Source organism: Leptidea sinapis, chromosome 8 (assembly GCF_905404315.1).
Source record: "Leptidea sinapis chromosome 8, ilLepSina1.1, whole genome shotgun sequence".
Taxonomy (NCBI): domain Eukaryota; kingdom Metazoa; phylum Arthropoda; class Insecta; order Lepidoptera; family Pieridae; genus Leptidea; species Leptidea sinapis.
Genome location: NC_066272.1, coordinates 539,454 through 556,283, shown reverse-complemented (window position 1 = coordinate 556,283; position 16,830 = coordinate 539,454).

The following is a 16,830-nucleotide window of genomic DNA, read 5'->3' as shown; positions in this document are numbered from 1 at the left end:
AATGGAAATAAAGCTAACATTTCTAAAAAACAGAAGATTGTATTTTTTTTAATAGTCTCGTTTTACCCGCCGGTATTTACTTTTCTTGGTTTTAAAGATTTTGCACTTCAGTCCGACTATAATATATAACATTTTTAACCGACTTCGAATAAGGAGGAGGTTCTCAATTCGTCGGTTTGTTTTTTTATGTTTGTTACCTCTGAACTTTCTTCTGGATGAACCGATTTTGATAATTATTTTTGTATTTGAAAGCTTGTGCTTCCCGTGTGGTCCCATTAGAATTTGGTCCAGATCTGACAGTGACATTCATGAGAAAACCATAAAATTTTTGTAATAAGTATGTGCGCGACAAATTTACGAATTAGTCATTATCGCGCCAACTGATTTCGATGATTATTTTTTTATTGGAAAGGATATACTACAAAGGTAGTTTGCTGAGAGTTTGACTAGGATTCATAACAAAGTAACGGAACTCTTCCATTCATAGGAGCAAATCAACAATACTTGGCCGAATCTTTTTTATGCTATCCGGATATTTAAGTCCTACCGTAACGTCGTTATGGTCAAGTTATTGTCGTAGTCGAATATGATTATCAATGGAACTATTTAACGTCTTACAGTAAGGATGCTGTGGCAGAATTTCTAACTGTCTGTAATCAAATTGCAATGCGCTTACGTTCATTGCTGCATTGCAAAATTTAGTATATCTACACATATAGACAAATTATTAGTTATTGTACTTCAGATTCACTAAAAATATAAAATAAAATTAACAAAAAACAACCGCCTTAAAAAACACCATTCCCAAACAATAGATATAAAATATGCACTAAAAAGTATAAAAATAATGACAAGTTTCTAAATTTAACAAATTAATCTAATTCTAGTTACGATAATTGTTATTTAAATTTTTTTCTTCCTAATTATTTACCCTTAAAATATCCCCCCTTTTCCACTTCCTGACCTCAGTTTGCCCGTTATTTATCTTTCCTTATGTTTTTGTTATATTCTCTTCCATTTCTAAACGGTTATTTCATCCTTCCATTATTTTTTTTGCTTTCAAAAGTTATGGACACTGGTCTATTTGACACTTGGAGTAGGAATATTTATTGAACGCGTCCTGTTTATTGTGTAGAGCCAAGTAAATGTTGTAATTCACATTATATACCTCACTTTGATGGTGTCATGTGGATTTTGATCTCAAGTTCTTACCTACGCACTATTTTCTAAAAATTCAAACCTCGGGTTTCCAATAAATTTTGCAATAAAATTCACCGCGAAACAAAGAATCGATTGAATGAAAAATGTTTCGTGTTCTCTACAATTCCAGCTGACAATACAAAAACTACAATGAATGCTTTTGTCGGCCGATATATAAATGGAGTATATTTTTTTTTACACCACAACTCGTTTCTCGGCGCATTTTTGCGGGCGTACATTTTAAAATTTAATATCTCTTCGTACACAGCGATCTCCTGTGTGCTTTCCATCGTAGAGAATTACAGAAATGTCGGATGTATAAAATGTGTTACACATTGTATCATGTTTCAATTAATTTATGACATGAAATATTCGATAACCGCAGCTGAATTTTATTGGACAGTTTCGGCAAATAAATTCAAAACGCAGTATACATATATATCACGCCTTTAAATTGAAACCACTGAAATGGAAACTAAATTACTCAAAAAAAGTACAATAGCTGATAAAACTGTTGCTGATATTAATATTATTATATAATGGTATTTACATAACGTACATTATTGTTACTATTGTTCGGTTACAGTAAAGCTGAACCGAATAAAAACTAACTAACTTAACTTTTGATATTATTTAAATTTTAGATAATCTACACATATTGGTTATTGAGACTATATTAGACTCAACAAACGGAAAATTTTATATTTATTTTTATCATTGTGTAACAAGGATTTAATTTCGAGCTTTCTGCTTAAAAAGGTAAGAGTTTTCACTGCAATAATTATTTCAAGGTTTTCATATAAATACTAATAATATTGATAGAAGAATAAAATCAAAATCACTTTATTCATCTTGTTAAAGGAAATAAAACTTGGTATATGGACATGTGGATGATTTTACGTTCACGAATACCAGATGGAGCCAACACGAGACGTGCAAGAAACATTTGTTAACGTACGCCAATATTGAAATCAAAATCAATAAGAAAAACTACGTTTAAAAAAACCGACTTCAAAAACTGAAAAGTATCAAATAACTAAAAATTTAATTTAATACACCTTTACCTTTAATATTTATAAAATGCTATTATATATGTGCTACCTATTGATAGGTAAGAAAATAAAATCTCGATTGAATTGATAACCTCCTCCTTTTTGAAGTCGGTTAAAAACATAGAATCTAACAACCAGTGGAAAGTCAATGATTTTATCATGGTTAAACTCCATTGGTTGTTATCTACGCTGCTTGCATTCCTTAAGATTGAGGTAAGTTACTTTCTTAAGAAAGTATCGCGATACACTACGCCACATACGATTGAAAGACTTATAACTGTAAGTAATACCGGAAAATGTCATTAATAAAATGTCAACGTAACTCGACGTTACAAAATTTTAGCGTTTAATATTCTGCTGCTAAATATGTCTGACCCTTGCCGCTCCCAGTATTAATTAAAATGGGTCTCCGAGGATCAGTCCTAAGCAGCGTTTGTAACCCTTTTAAATGTAGCTCTGTCTTATAATGTATATAATGTGTTGAGATGCGCTCTCTCTGCTAGAACATACCTTAATCCTTCAATTATGAACCGGTTTGAAATTCTCACCGGAACTTATACCAGTACTACAATTTAAAAGTATATTTTAACATTGATTTTGTATCAAATTGTACAATTTTGGCTTTAAATAAAATGACAAGTTTCTCAATGAGCTAATATCGAGATAAAAACCTAGATACCTAGTATAGTATATTTATTTGAAAAACAAGACAGACACTGTATACATATTTACTTATTTAAAGAATATTACTTTTGACTGGTTTAGGTCTGAAAAAATGGCGACGTAAAATTAGCGAAATTGAAAAAAAAAAAACACCGAAGTTTGTTGCTTTTTTGTTGCTAAAAAAATATATTTTTTGCTCTAACCGATCGCAAAAAATCGGCAATCCGGAAACGCCTACTATTTGGTTCTCTCACTCGCCGGCCGCTGCCGCGGCACCCTACGCTCCGCTCATGCGTTGTTTTAACTGTTCTAACATAACCTAACCTAACCAATTTTAATGAATTGTAGTTGATAGAGCTTTGGTCCATGAGTATAGTGCTATCACTCTTATTACAAACAACGTAATACACAGTTTTCATAAAAATCGTTAGTTAAGCTAGCGTGGCAAAATCTTTTTTTTTTTCTTCTTAGCATCTTTCAGCAACAAATTAGCAACAAATTGACCCCTACTTGCTTGATTGATCAGTCTATATTCAGTGATTCCCACGCTTACGCATCTTAATGTAAAGTTAGCGTTATTGCCGATTTTTTGCGATCGGTTAGAGCAAAAAAATTTATTTTTTAGCAACTAATTAGCAACAAAGAAGCAACAAATTTCGGTGTTTTTTTTTTCAATTTCGCTAAATTTACGTCGCCAATTTTTTCGACCTGACTGGTTTAATGTTGGTTTTATATTTTATTAATAAATTTGACACACTTTTACACAAATTATCTTTCCCCAAACTAGGCATAGCCTGTACTATAAGATAACGATACATTTAAAGCAATAAAGATAAATACTTATAACCATTCATGACTCGGAAACATTCATGTTCATCATATAAATGGTTGCACCTACCGAGATTTGAATCCAAGACCTGTAGCTATGTAGGGATCACTAACCATTGAGCTAAATGGGTCGACAGATGGTGAATTCCAAGATTATCGCCTTGCATTTATTATATTTTAAAAATATAGTTCACAAAAGTATTTATTATTGAATACATGGTGTTATATTTTTTCACCAATTGGTTTCTTTGCACAAGATGCTGGCCAGGATACCAAAACCTAACCTTTTTCTGCCTTCAAGCATGAATGCTTGCAATTATTGTGTTTCATTTTGAACTGCCCCGTACCTAATGAAATTAATTGTCTTTTGTGGATTAACATATATTATGTTGGCATTAAGATGACGAGTGAAATTGCGACGCTGTTTTGCAATTTCAAATTGCAATTTGCTTCATTGTAAGGGGCATTACAAATCAGTTACCATCAACTTACCAACACCACCACCTTGCTCATCTCGTCAATTCATAAAAATCCTGCACATTGAAATCAGAAGTTTCGATACGAAACCCTTTATATGTGACGTCAGTTCAATACAATGCTTGAATAAGAAGAAGCAATCCATACACAGCCGCTCGCGTCTCCGATACTTACGATATTGCACGCATTTAATTAGAATAAAGTCGTCTTTTCGGTTATCTTTCTTTGCCATTACAAAAAAATCCCATGCCTCATATTGCCCTTTATTGCCCAAGTGAATTACGACAATTAATGTCTTTAATGAAAAGAGCTACCAATATAATATATAAATAATAAATATTATTAATGCATTAAAAATATGTAAAATTATATAAAATAAACTTTAATATGACACAATAACAAAATAATATAAATGTGGTATCGTCACCAAATGTATTCGATGACTAATAACTTCCATGCTGTCGTTGCGGCATGGGCAAATACAAAATTGTGCATTAGATTTTGAAGTTTATACAGATGTAACGACTACCCTCATAATTATTATAAGTAATAATTTATTTATCCTGCTCACGCAAATGTAATAGAAATGGCTCTTTTTCAATTTTCTTTTTACCACCTAATTATAGTGTTTAGCAAATACAAGAAGTAACTATAGCGATATAGAGTCGTGATCTAAATAACGTTCCATCATCTCTTTCGGGCTTGGATTTAATTTACTAATAAGCGAATTACAAAAGGTTGTTAACGAATCAAATTAACAAACGTATTACGTTGGAATTAATTTCACAAATGTAGCGACAGGCCGTTCATTTTAATAAAGAATTTACTCAAAAACAATAATATTATTATCAACTACAGATATACCTAATATTAAGTGGGTCGGCAACGCATCTTTTGGCCCCTTGTGTTACGGTCAATGGGCGGTTGCCTGACTACTTTCTTTGACATGAGCATCTTACCCGTTTGCCACATTTAACAAAAATATATCTATAAGAGTGAGCGTGAACTCACTTCTAACTGTTTAATTATTGCCGAATTTCTGTACACACTTATACAAAGTTATTTATAGTTTGTTAATGTGGTTAAGATTATGATTTATATTGAAAGTTAATTAAATAATTATGAAAACTATATTAGAAAAATATATTATTACCACCTTGCACTTGGTAGGAACGGCTAAATTCGCCAATAAGCTTGATGTGTCCAGTAAAGCGAGACAGTTCTTCACCTCAATCCACCACCAGCAAATTATAAGGCCAAAATTCAGCCTCATATAGTACAAACAGTACTTGTTTCCAACCTCTGGGCAGAGGAGCCCAGAATCATGGTCGTTCAACTCATCTTTCTCCTACATAGTAATTTGTTTATATTCATATCGTATTTCATCACCGGACATTTCCCCCGCACCACTTAACCGCCAGTTTCTTCTCCCTCTGCTATCTTACACATCATCACAGTAAAGGCATCTTCCAACTTAGGAAGTGCTGTCATTCATGCATCACATCATTCACCTCTGGTATGACATATATTCTAATATGTAAAAAGTCCTTTGACACCTAAAAAAGTTATTATATCAATTAAAATTGTACTTATTGAAAATAATCTTTGCATATATTATGTTTTGTATTTTTACATTGATTAATAATAATAGGAACATAACAGTAATCAAGCTTTGAGAGAATACATGTAGTGAGTGATATTTAATTTCTTGACTCCCGTCAACTTCAGATCCCCTGAAAGAGATTTTCTTAAAAGACAATGAAACATCGACTTTAGTTTAATGTTGATTTTTACGAAACAATGTACAAAGTCGGTAATGATTACGTGCATTTTATTTACATATTATATCTTCAAATTTAAATATTTGAAGAGCCAGGATGGCCTGCCGGCCCCTCACCAGGATTCATCTTCTTCCAATTATGTGGGTAGGTGAACACGGAAACAATAAAATAATGTCTTTGGATCACAACCGGCGTATTTTAATTACTTTCAAAGAAATCACAACGTAATTAGGCGATTAGAGATAACTACTACAGCAAATCAACTAAATTAAATCGTAATACAGCGCGATGGCGAAGATTCCAAGCGATTCGTAACAAGCGCGGGCGCCGTCTCGTTCAAAAGTGAAGTCAAGATGTCCGCCCGCACTGCCATAGACAATGACGCTTCGCTAGGTCGACATTGACAGTTGTGTCAACCTGACGTTCGACGTAAACGCCGTCATATTTATTCTGTTAGTAGGCCACTTATATAGCACCTTTATACGTCTTTTATATATTTTTTACATTGTCATATAAATTTATTTTACAACTTATTTTGAACTAGTTGAAGTTGTGATACCAATGTTGTATTGTTATCCGTATCCGTGAGATATTTTGTAATAAGTACCCATTTTTAAAGAAAATTTTCTTAGTTTAATTTTTAAATTTACATAATGATGCACCTGGATATTAATAATAATATTAATTTATATTAATGCGAAGTTTGTCGTAAAAACGGATACACTGGCCCATAAACGAATTACTAATTTTGTGGGTCTGTGCTTAATGAAATAGTAGCTTTTGTTTATTTCTTGTATTTATTTTGTGAAGTCAAATTTTTTGATGAAGTTATTAAATTTTTACGAACATACTATAAGAGATTTTCATATATTATCGATGTATGTGTGGATCCTGTGTAAGTTAAATAAAATAAAAATAAATAAAATATTTTAATTTTTATGCTAACTGTACATTGATAAAACGTGTCAAAGCATACCACGTTTCCGGAGCAAATGTAGTGGTCAATTTTCATCCAAATGAAGGCTCTTTCACTCGCAAAAGCACAAATTAAATCAGATTACGATGGGATGTGATTTAAGCCTTTTGAGTTTTCTCGGTTATTTGTTAAACTGTAATTAATGTACTTATTATTAATATAATGTCATTTATTTTATTGTGCTTATTTACATAAAATTTTACAGGCATTTTATAATAAACTGTGTTAAGATTAATTTAACAATTCAAATTCAAATATTTTTATTCATATCAATAATATATTGAGAAGCAACAGCCAAGATGTTAATTTCTTTGAATTTTGCTCTCAATGATTCTTTAGGACCAAGGTTATAAATAGCGCGAATAGCCCTATTCTGCAGCACAAATATTGAATTAAGAGTGGCAGCGTTGCAATATATTGCTTATTAGTCCTATGGTATAGGACATAATACTATGGAAATAACTAAAGTGTACTAGTCGCGCCATACTTATGTCAGTTAATTGTCTAATCATTTTAACCGCGTATGCGGCAGAACTAAGTCTGTTCGCCAATCCTTCAATATGGAGGCCCCATTTCCATGGTCTGCACGCTGCAGTAAATAAACCAACCCATGGAAAAACATGTCTTGACCACTTCATGATCAAACTAGTAGGAAACCCCAAATGCTATGTTTTAAATACAGACATGACAGACCATTTACCACTTCTTCTATCGATCCCAGGTTCCCCAGCACCCCGAATACCCGATCAAGGAGCATATACTAGAACCAAAACCGATTTTGACGGAATCAAGAAATATTTAGTAGAATATGATTGGTCAGACTTCTTATTAATTACTGAAACTAATGAAGCAGCCCAAATACTGACCAATATACTTCAAGAAATTATTCTCAAGTTTACGGATACCACTATACTTTCACGCCGAAAAAGGCCACTTAAACCGTGGATTACCTGTGGTATAATTAAGTATATTAAAAGACGGGACCATCTTCATTCAGTTGCCAAGAAATTTCCTGAAAGTGCGGAACATAAATTAAAATATATCAGTTATAGAAATATGTGTAAAGAAATAAGTAAGAAATTAAAAATAAATTATTATGAAAATAAACTCCGGCAACAAAATGGTAAGAAAAAAGAAACCTGGGATGTTATAAAAGAAATATGCCAATTAAGCCCGCAAAAAACCTCGGCTAATGAATTATTAAGCTTGGCTTCCAATCCACTGGAATCCCTAGAAGGAGTTAACGATTTCTTCATTAATGTAGGAAGTTCATTGGCTAAGGAAATATTAAATTCCACCAATAAAACCGAAGAACAGTTAATATCCCAACAGGGAACACACGCACATAAAGGGAATTCGATGATGTTAAACCCCACAAATCCAATAGAAATTAAAGGTATTCTGGGGAACCTAAAAATTCGCTGCGCACCTGGCGATGATGGCGTACCTACGAGTATATTGAGAAAGTTCCGGGATATCCTTTGCTATCCTATTGATCATCTTTGTAACCTCAGTATGATGACAGGTACTTTCCCATCATTATTCAAGCAAGCGATAGTTGTTCCAATTTATAAGAGTGGTGATAAGCTGTCCATCTCAAACTACAGGCCCATCTCACTACTAAGAGCCTTGAGTAAGGTATTGGAAAAGGTGGTTAATTCTAGACTAATACGCTACCTTGAACAACATAACCTGATAGCAAGTAACCAATATGGTTTCAGGGCTAAAAAATCTACAGAAGATGCTGTGATCTCCTTTTCCAATACTGTCACCAAGCACTTGGACCAAAGAAACAAATGCCTGGGAGTATTTCTTGACCTCAAAAAAGCGTTTGATACCGTGTCCATACCTCTCCTACTCCGAAAAATGGAAGGCCTTGGTATACGAGGAATCGCACTTGACTGGTTTAATAACTACCTATTAGGAAGGACGCAAAAAGTAAAAGTAGCAGAATACTTTAGCAAGAACCTAAATGTGACACACGGCATTCCACAAGGTAGCACATTGGGACCGACGCTTTTTTTAGTATACGCTAATGAAATTTGCAACATAAAACTAGATAATGCCCAACTTATTGCCTTTACCGATGACACTGCCATAATATTTCATGGGAGAACATGGAATGAGACCCGCACAACAGCTGAAATTGGACTTAGCAGGATCACAAAAACATTGGAAAATAATCTACTCACCATAAATGCTTAAAAAACCAAGTACATTTGCTTTAGCATAACGCGAGTCACCCAGCCCCCTTCTAATTTCAAACTTAAGTTACACACGTTTCCCTGTAACAAATTAGAAGTCACTCCTAATGACTGCTCCTGTGAAGTACTCGGTAAAGAAGTAACCATGAAGTACTTGGGAGTTGTCATCGACGAAAACCTAAAATGGCATCCCCACATCACAGCACTTGCTAATAGAGTCAGGAGGCTAATCCCCGTATGTAGAAACCTCCGTGACGTTGCTGACACCAAATTGATAATACAGGTTTATAAAGCACTATGTCAATCTCTACTGATCTATTGCATATCTGCATGGGGTGGAGCAGCCTCCTCACACCTTATTGAGGTAGAAAGAGCGCAAAGAGCTATCATAAAGGTGATGCTCGGTAAACCTCGTATATTCTCTACTGAGGAACTATACAAAATCACTGAACTTCTTACGGTACGTCAGCTGTATATAGACAGAAGCGTTACACGTTACCATCGGATGCACCGAATCCCACCACTGGACAGTACTCCCCGACGTCGACCTGTAATACACATTCCCCGAACAAAAAGTTCATTTGCACAACGCCAATATAACTATTTGGGACGATTACTTTTCAAAAATATTAATACAAAACTTAAAATTATGCATTGTAATATATATGAACTTAGATATAAACTCAAGAACATGTTAAGAAACCTAAATTACGAAGCTACTGAAAATCTTATTCGATAACCACTACTTAATCCAGGCATAGCATTTGAAAAATAAAAAGCTAAACACATACTCACACACACACACACACACACACGCACACACACACACACACACACATATACACACACACATACACACACAAACACACAATACACGCCCTAAATAATATATAAAATAGTTTCTGTGTTCATAATTTGTTGCATAACTTCCATTGTTAGACCTTAAAATATGTTGATGTTTGTTATTTGACATTTTAGAATGCACAACTGGGAAGAGACTGACCCCCATGTCACGGGCTGTCCTAGTTTGGGGGTCGAGGGTAATTTTAAGCAAAATTGTATTTTTTTCTTTGCAACAAATAAAGATTTATTATTATTATTATTATTGTTATTTGGAATCCAGAGTAATGCCAAGAAATATAGCAGATTCCACCTCTCCATTTAACAAAACGCATCTACATTTTTAACATTTTGTAAAGTAAATTTTATTTATTTCGTTTTCTTGCCATTTAACAATATACCACGAATGAATGTCATGCGGTTTCATTGCGGTTGGTTCTCTATATTATTATATCTATAATACATCTGAACGAAGTGATATTGATACAGAAATCTTATTCTGTTGGTTTTTTAATCTTACTTGTGTGCGGAGTATTATTTTAAAGGCACCGATATGCTTAAGATTTGGAATCTTACTAACTGATTTTAGATCGAATCTAAAAAATTCGTTGCTCTACTTAACATGTAATAACATACCCATTGGTCTTGTGGAAATATAAATATAATATAGAAACAGATTGAAAGAAGATTATCAAAGTAAAATTCATGAACTTCGAAAGGCCAACAAACCACCAATTACAATATTTCTAAACACTGTTAACTGCATACATTCATAATATATTAAAACCGTTGGTATTAGTGTGGCTTAAGCACGTGGTAAATTTTAAGCGGATGCAAAGGCAATATGTTTTAATTTAATAAGTTTCAAATATTGCTTGGTCTAGTAATAATAATAAAAGCCTTAATTACAATTTTTTTTTATGGAATAGGAGGACAAACGAGCGTACGTACCTGTTGTTAAGTGATCACCGCCGCCCACACTCTCTTGCAACACCAGAGGAATCACAGGAGCGTTGCCGGCCTGTAAGGAAGGTGTACGCGCTTTTTTTGAAGGTACCCATGTCGTATCGTCCCGGAAACACCGCACAAGGAAGTTCATTCCACAGCTTTGTAGTACGTGGAAGAAAGCTCCTTGTAAACCGCACTGTGGAGGACCGCCAAACATCCAGATGGTGAGGATGATATCCTAACTTGTGGCGTGTCGTACGAAGGTGGAATTCGGCGGCAGGAATTAGGTAAAACAGCTCTTCGGAACACTCCCCGTGATAAATGCGGTAGAAGACACACAATGAAGCGACGTCTCTACGCAACGCCAAGTGATCCATCCGTTCACAGAGTACACAGAGTAGTATTACAATTCGTAAGTAGTACGACAATTCGAGCTGCTCTGCGTTGCACGCGGTCAAATTGATCGAGCTGATAGTGGGGTGCGCCAGACCAGAGATGACAGCAATACTCCATGTATGGCCGGACCTGCGCTTTGTACAGCGCTAGAATGTGGGCCGGCTTGAAGTATTGCCGTGCTCTATTAATGACGCCCAGTTTCTTTGAAGCCAATTTGGCTTTGCCCTCCAGATGGCCACGGAATTGGCAATCGCTCGAGATTTCGAGACCCAGTATTCCGATACTAGGCGAGGCTTTTAGGGAAGTGTTGTCGAAGAGCGGTGATGCGACAAATGGGGTTTTTTTAGTGGTAAACGCGCAAACTTGAGTCTTCTGGGGGTTAAATTGGACAAGGTTCAATTTACCCCATTCCGCGACCTTCTCAAGAGAGGACTCGATAGAAGACACAAGTTTCTCCCGGCACTGGTCGACAATCTATAAATAAGTGCAGCTACATTACTAATCTTAAATCTACTATTTAAATTTGTTTATATAAAAATACTTATATAATAATTTACTATATTAGAAACTAGTTTCTAGATTGTTTTGCTTTTCAGCATAGGCCTCCCCAAGTGTTCTCCACAAAGATCTATCTCTTGCTGTCCTCATCCAAGTCGCACCTGCCACCTTTCAAAGATCATCTTCCCATCTTCGATGCTGTATTCCTTTATTTCTGGTATTATATCGTGGACACCATTCTGTCACTTCTTTATTCCATTTCTCAGTCTTCACTTCGTATCATGTGTCCAGCCCATTTCTATTTCAGTTGTTTGATATGATATTTTATATCCATTTGATCTATGACATTGGTTCCTTTTCTTATTGTTGCTAGCCTAATTTTATCTTTAACTTTTATGTTAAGTATACTTCGTTCCATTCTGTGTTGGCAGTTTCCAGCGCTTTGATATTTTTGTTTGTGCAACTCCAAATCTGACACCTGTAGGTCACAAGTATTAAATATTTTTATTTTTTCCTTCTATTGGTATAAGCGGGTTTTTCATGATTCATCTTTTAGGGCCCAATATCTCTTCCATCCTATTGTCATTCTATTGTTTATTTCTTTTTTAGTGAGGTCTGTACGAGATATTATTTGGCCAAGGTATGTATATTCCTCTACATATTCCAATTCATTGGCGTCATTAGGTTTAATAACGCAGGAGAACGTAACGTAACGTAATGAGGAGATCCGTAGTAGAACCAAAGTCACTGACATAGCCCAAATGATTGCGAAACTGAAGTGGCAGTGGGCAGGGCACATAGCTCGGTGGACGGAAGGCCGTTGGGGCAGTAAGATCCTCAAATGGCGACCGCGTACCGGAAGGCGTAGTGTTGGTAGGCCCCCACAAGATGGATCGACGATCTGTCAAGATCGACCGGACCGGAGTAGGTTGGATGAGGGCAGCGCAAGACTGATCGTCGTGGAGATCTTTGGGGGAGGCCTTTGTCCAGCTGTGGATATCTTCCGCCTGAAATGATGATGATGATTAGGTTTAATAGGAACTTTTGTGTAATTAGTCATAACCTTTGTTTTCTCTGTATTCATTGATAGTCCAACCTGCTCATTTTCGTATACTAGTTGTTCTATCATGTTCTGTAGGGTTTTTGGGTCTTCGCTTATTAGTATTAGATCGCCGGCAAATCTAAGGTGGTTTAGTAATTTCCCATTAATATTTATCCCGTGTTGATACCAATCGAGTTGCCGAAATACGTGTGCTAGGGTTGCCGAGAAGAGTTTGGGTGATAGAGGGTCACCCGGTCGGACTCCTCTCCTAATGGGGAAGTAATCTTCTTTGTCCGTACTTTAGCTTTAATATTCCCTATGTTCCTAATTATACGAATGTATTTATTGTGGACACCTTGTGCTTCCCATACTTTCAAATGTTTAAGCGAGTCGAATGCTTTGTTTTAATCTATAAATGCTAGGTAGTAATTTTTTCCGATTTCTTTACATTTCTGAATTATTTGTTTTATGGAATGAATGTTGAGAAACCGCTACTAAACCCTGCTTGTTGTTTTGGTTGATTTTCGTCTACAATTTTCGTTAATCGTTCTAATATTATTTTGGAGAATATTTTATATATGTTGGACATTAGTGAGATAGGTTTATAGTTCGACATTACATCCACTTTTTTATGGAGTAAGATTATTGTTGACGTGCGTGGTCTAGTAGTTAAGTCCAAAGCAGTTAAAGATATCGCGTACAGGTCTTTTTACACGCTTCTTCTTAGCTTCACCTGTATGTATTATTGTTTGAAACCGATACATTTGGGCGTGGTTTTGTTCCACTTTAACCGGCCAGATTTTGTTAAAACTTCGTAGATTTATCGAGGACTGATGGCAATATATTTATTTAATAAAATTATTCCATTTTTCAATTTACAAAAAAAATAAGACTTTTGTTCATTTTTATAATTTTCATGTAAGATAAGATAGGAATTGATGTTTATTTTAAATTTAAAATATTATTATTATTATCGTTGGACGGAATAAGGTATATGCATGTAACATAAATTTGGTTCAAATATTATTTTTTTTCTTTGTATTGACTTAATCTTAAATAGTTTTTTCTTCTTAAATTTGCTGAATAATAAATATTAAATAAACCAAATTGCAATAAATACGCGCGAAATATAAAACATCGAAACGCAATACTATGGTTGAAGCGCACTGCGACGAGACGTCTCGATAAACATAATTACTGGTATGGGGTTCCTAGATATTATTTTCGGTGGTTAGATATATATATTGCGATATATTAGTTTTATGTTGGTTTTTTATAATTCAATGATCCTTATAACTATCATTAACAATGACTGGAACTGTATTTGTTACAACGCAATCAGATTATCTTCCAAAAATAGACGCGTTTATGATGCTATTTGATGACGCGTTTTTTGTTTCAAATCCTATTTTATTAGTAAATATTCATTATTATTAAATATTATTATATATTAAAATTATTTCTGCTGAATTTAATAGAGTGAAAGCTACAAATAAATTATCTGATATGAGATAAGTATTTTCAATTCATATTTTCTCACATTAATCTGTGAAACTAAACATATTCAATAAATGCAGAAAATAAAATTTAATTGGAATTACTATATCCAATGTTTTTTCTCTTATTAAAGATTTCAATGAGAATCTTAAGATATTCATATCAATGTTAAAGTTCTGTTTAAAGTTTAGATTTTTAAAGTAAAGAACAATAAAATTATAAATTAAATAAAAAAGGACATATTCATAAAACTCACTTCAAAATTGGTACCTTGTATTTATACTACAACAATTTAAGCAAGTTGTTGCAGATAATTTATTTTTTCTCATTGATTTTTTTCGAGAGGACAAACGAGCGTACGGGTCTGATGTTAAGTGATCACCGCCGCCCACATTCTCCTGCAATAAGAAACGCCGGCACTTTAAAAAAGTGTACGCGATTTTCTTAGAGGTACCCAATACCCATGTCGTATTGTCTGGAAGCACAAGGAAGCTCATTTCACAGCTTGGTCGTACGTGGAAGCTTAAGAAGCGTAAGCTTGGTGGTCGTATGTGAAAACCTAACTGTGGAGGAAAGCCAGTCAAATGTGCCACAATCAAATAGCTCTTCGGAATTCCCCCCGTCATAGATGCGGTAGAAGACACACAATGAAACAACGTCTCTCGCCGAGTTATCTAGACGTTCACAAAGCTGGCTCCGCGTCAATTCGAGCAACTCTGTTTACACCATTTCGTTCGGATAGTTGTGTCTCTTGGAACTAGGAAAAATACTTTATCTAGTGCACTTTTCGAAGTATGTTTGCACATTTGAGCGGCACTGCATTGTATCAATTACCATCAGCTAAATGTCCTGCTCGTCTTGTCCCTTATTTTCATAAGAAAAATTATTTCTATAGTAAACCGAACTAAAAAGTAAAAAAAAATAATTTAAATTAAGAATAGTGTTAAAAATTTTGATAAATATAAATAATAGTGTAAATGAGAAAAATAAAATAAACATTTTATTTACAAAATAGGGTGGGGTCATGGTGTTTAATAAAAACCGTGGTTTTTAGCTTTTTTTAACTATTTTTTTTTTGGTATTTGTTTCTATGGAAAAAATAATTTAAAACGTGTTTCAAACTTCAGCTCTTGTTATATTTAGACTTATTATTTGTGTATTGTATTGTTCAATTGAAAAATATATTATATAATAAATACAGACCTATTCATCGATACCACGTAATGAGAAATATTAAAAAAATAAACGCATTTTTTGTACCTACAAAGACAGACCCATATAGGCCAAATGAAGGATTTCTTTAAGGAAAAGGGGGATATACAATGAATCACCGCCTACATTGTTTGCGAAAAATTGCCGGCCTTTTGAAGTGAAAACTTTAGTAGCACGTTGTGATTTGAAAATCGATGGAAGGAAAAGGTGACAGCAAAAAGAGACATTTTGTCTCCCACGTTGAATCTTGTGAATATAAACACTTTTATTCACAAGTGCTTGAATGATGAACAAGAAAATATCTCATTTTCTTGTTCATCATTCAATTCAATGAAGCATTATAAATATATTATGTTGTCATAAAAAAATTACATAAATATGGTACCGGTGTTCAATTCATGTGTGATCCTAGCAGATGTACGAGAACTGCACATGGACATATCATGCAGTTTAGAAGTTCACGCACAATGTAGGTTTCACTTCTGACATGTGTACTATGTATGCACGCAATTTTTATTTAAAACTAGCTGACCCGGCAAACGTTGTTTTGCCATATAAAGTATATATATGTATGTATATATATATATATATATATATATGCCATATTCACGCGATAGTTTTATAAGTAATATATATATTGCCTATATTATACCTGTACATCATTTTGTTCTATTGTCAATAGTTTTTGCAGCGCACGCAAAAATAGGTTTTCGATTTTACACCTTGTGTTACAAAATAGCAATTTTATTACGGATCCCTAATTTTGAAAAAAAAAAACATAGCCTATAGCCTTCCTCGATAAATGGACTACCCAACACTGAAAGAATCATTCAAATCGGACCAGTAGTACCAGAGATTAGCGCGTTCAAACAAACAAACAAACACTGCAGCTTTATAATATTAGTATCGATTGAAATCAATTTTGATCATCAATAATGCGACGGATGAAGACTACACTTACCACTGAGTAATCCTCAATTGCCTCAATTCTTCAGCTTAATTAAACAGCGCTCGTATAATAATGCTTTAACTAATGAATTCTGTGCTTGATTCGTGTATTATTTTAATGAGTCCCTCACGAGTCTCATTAGCGTTGTTTGTTTTATCGACAACTACTAACTAGCGGCTCCAATTATGTCACTTTAACATGCTTCCTTTATTTATACTCACGACAATGACAATTCCATACTGATGTTAATTAATACTTTGTTCCATG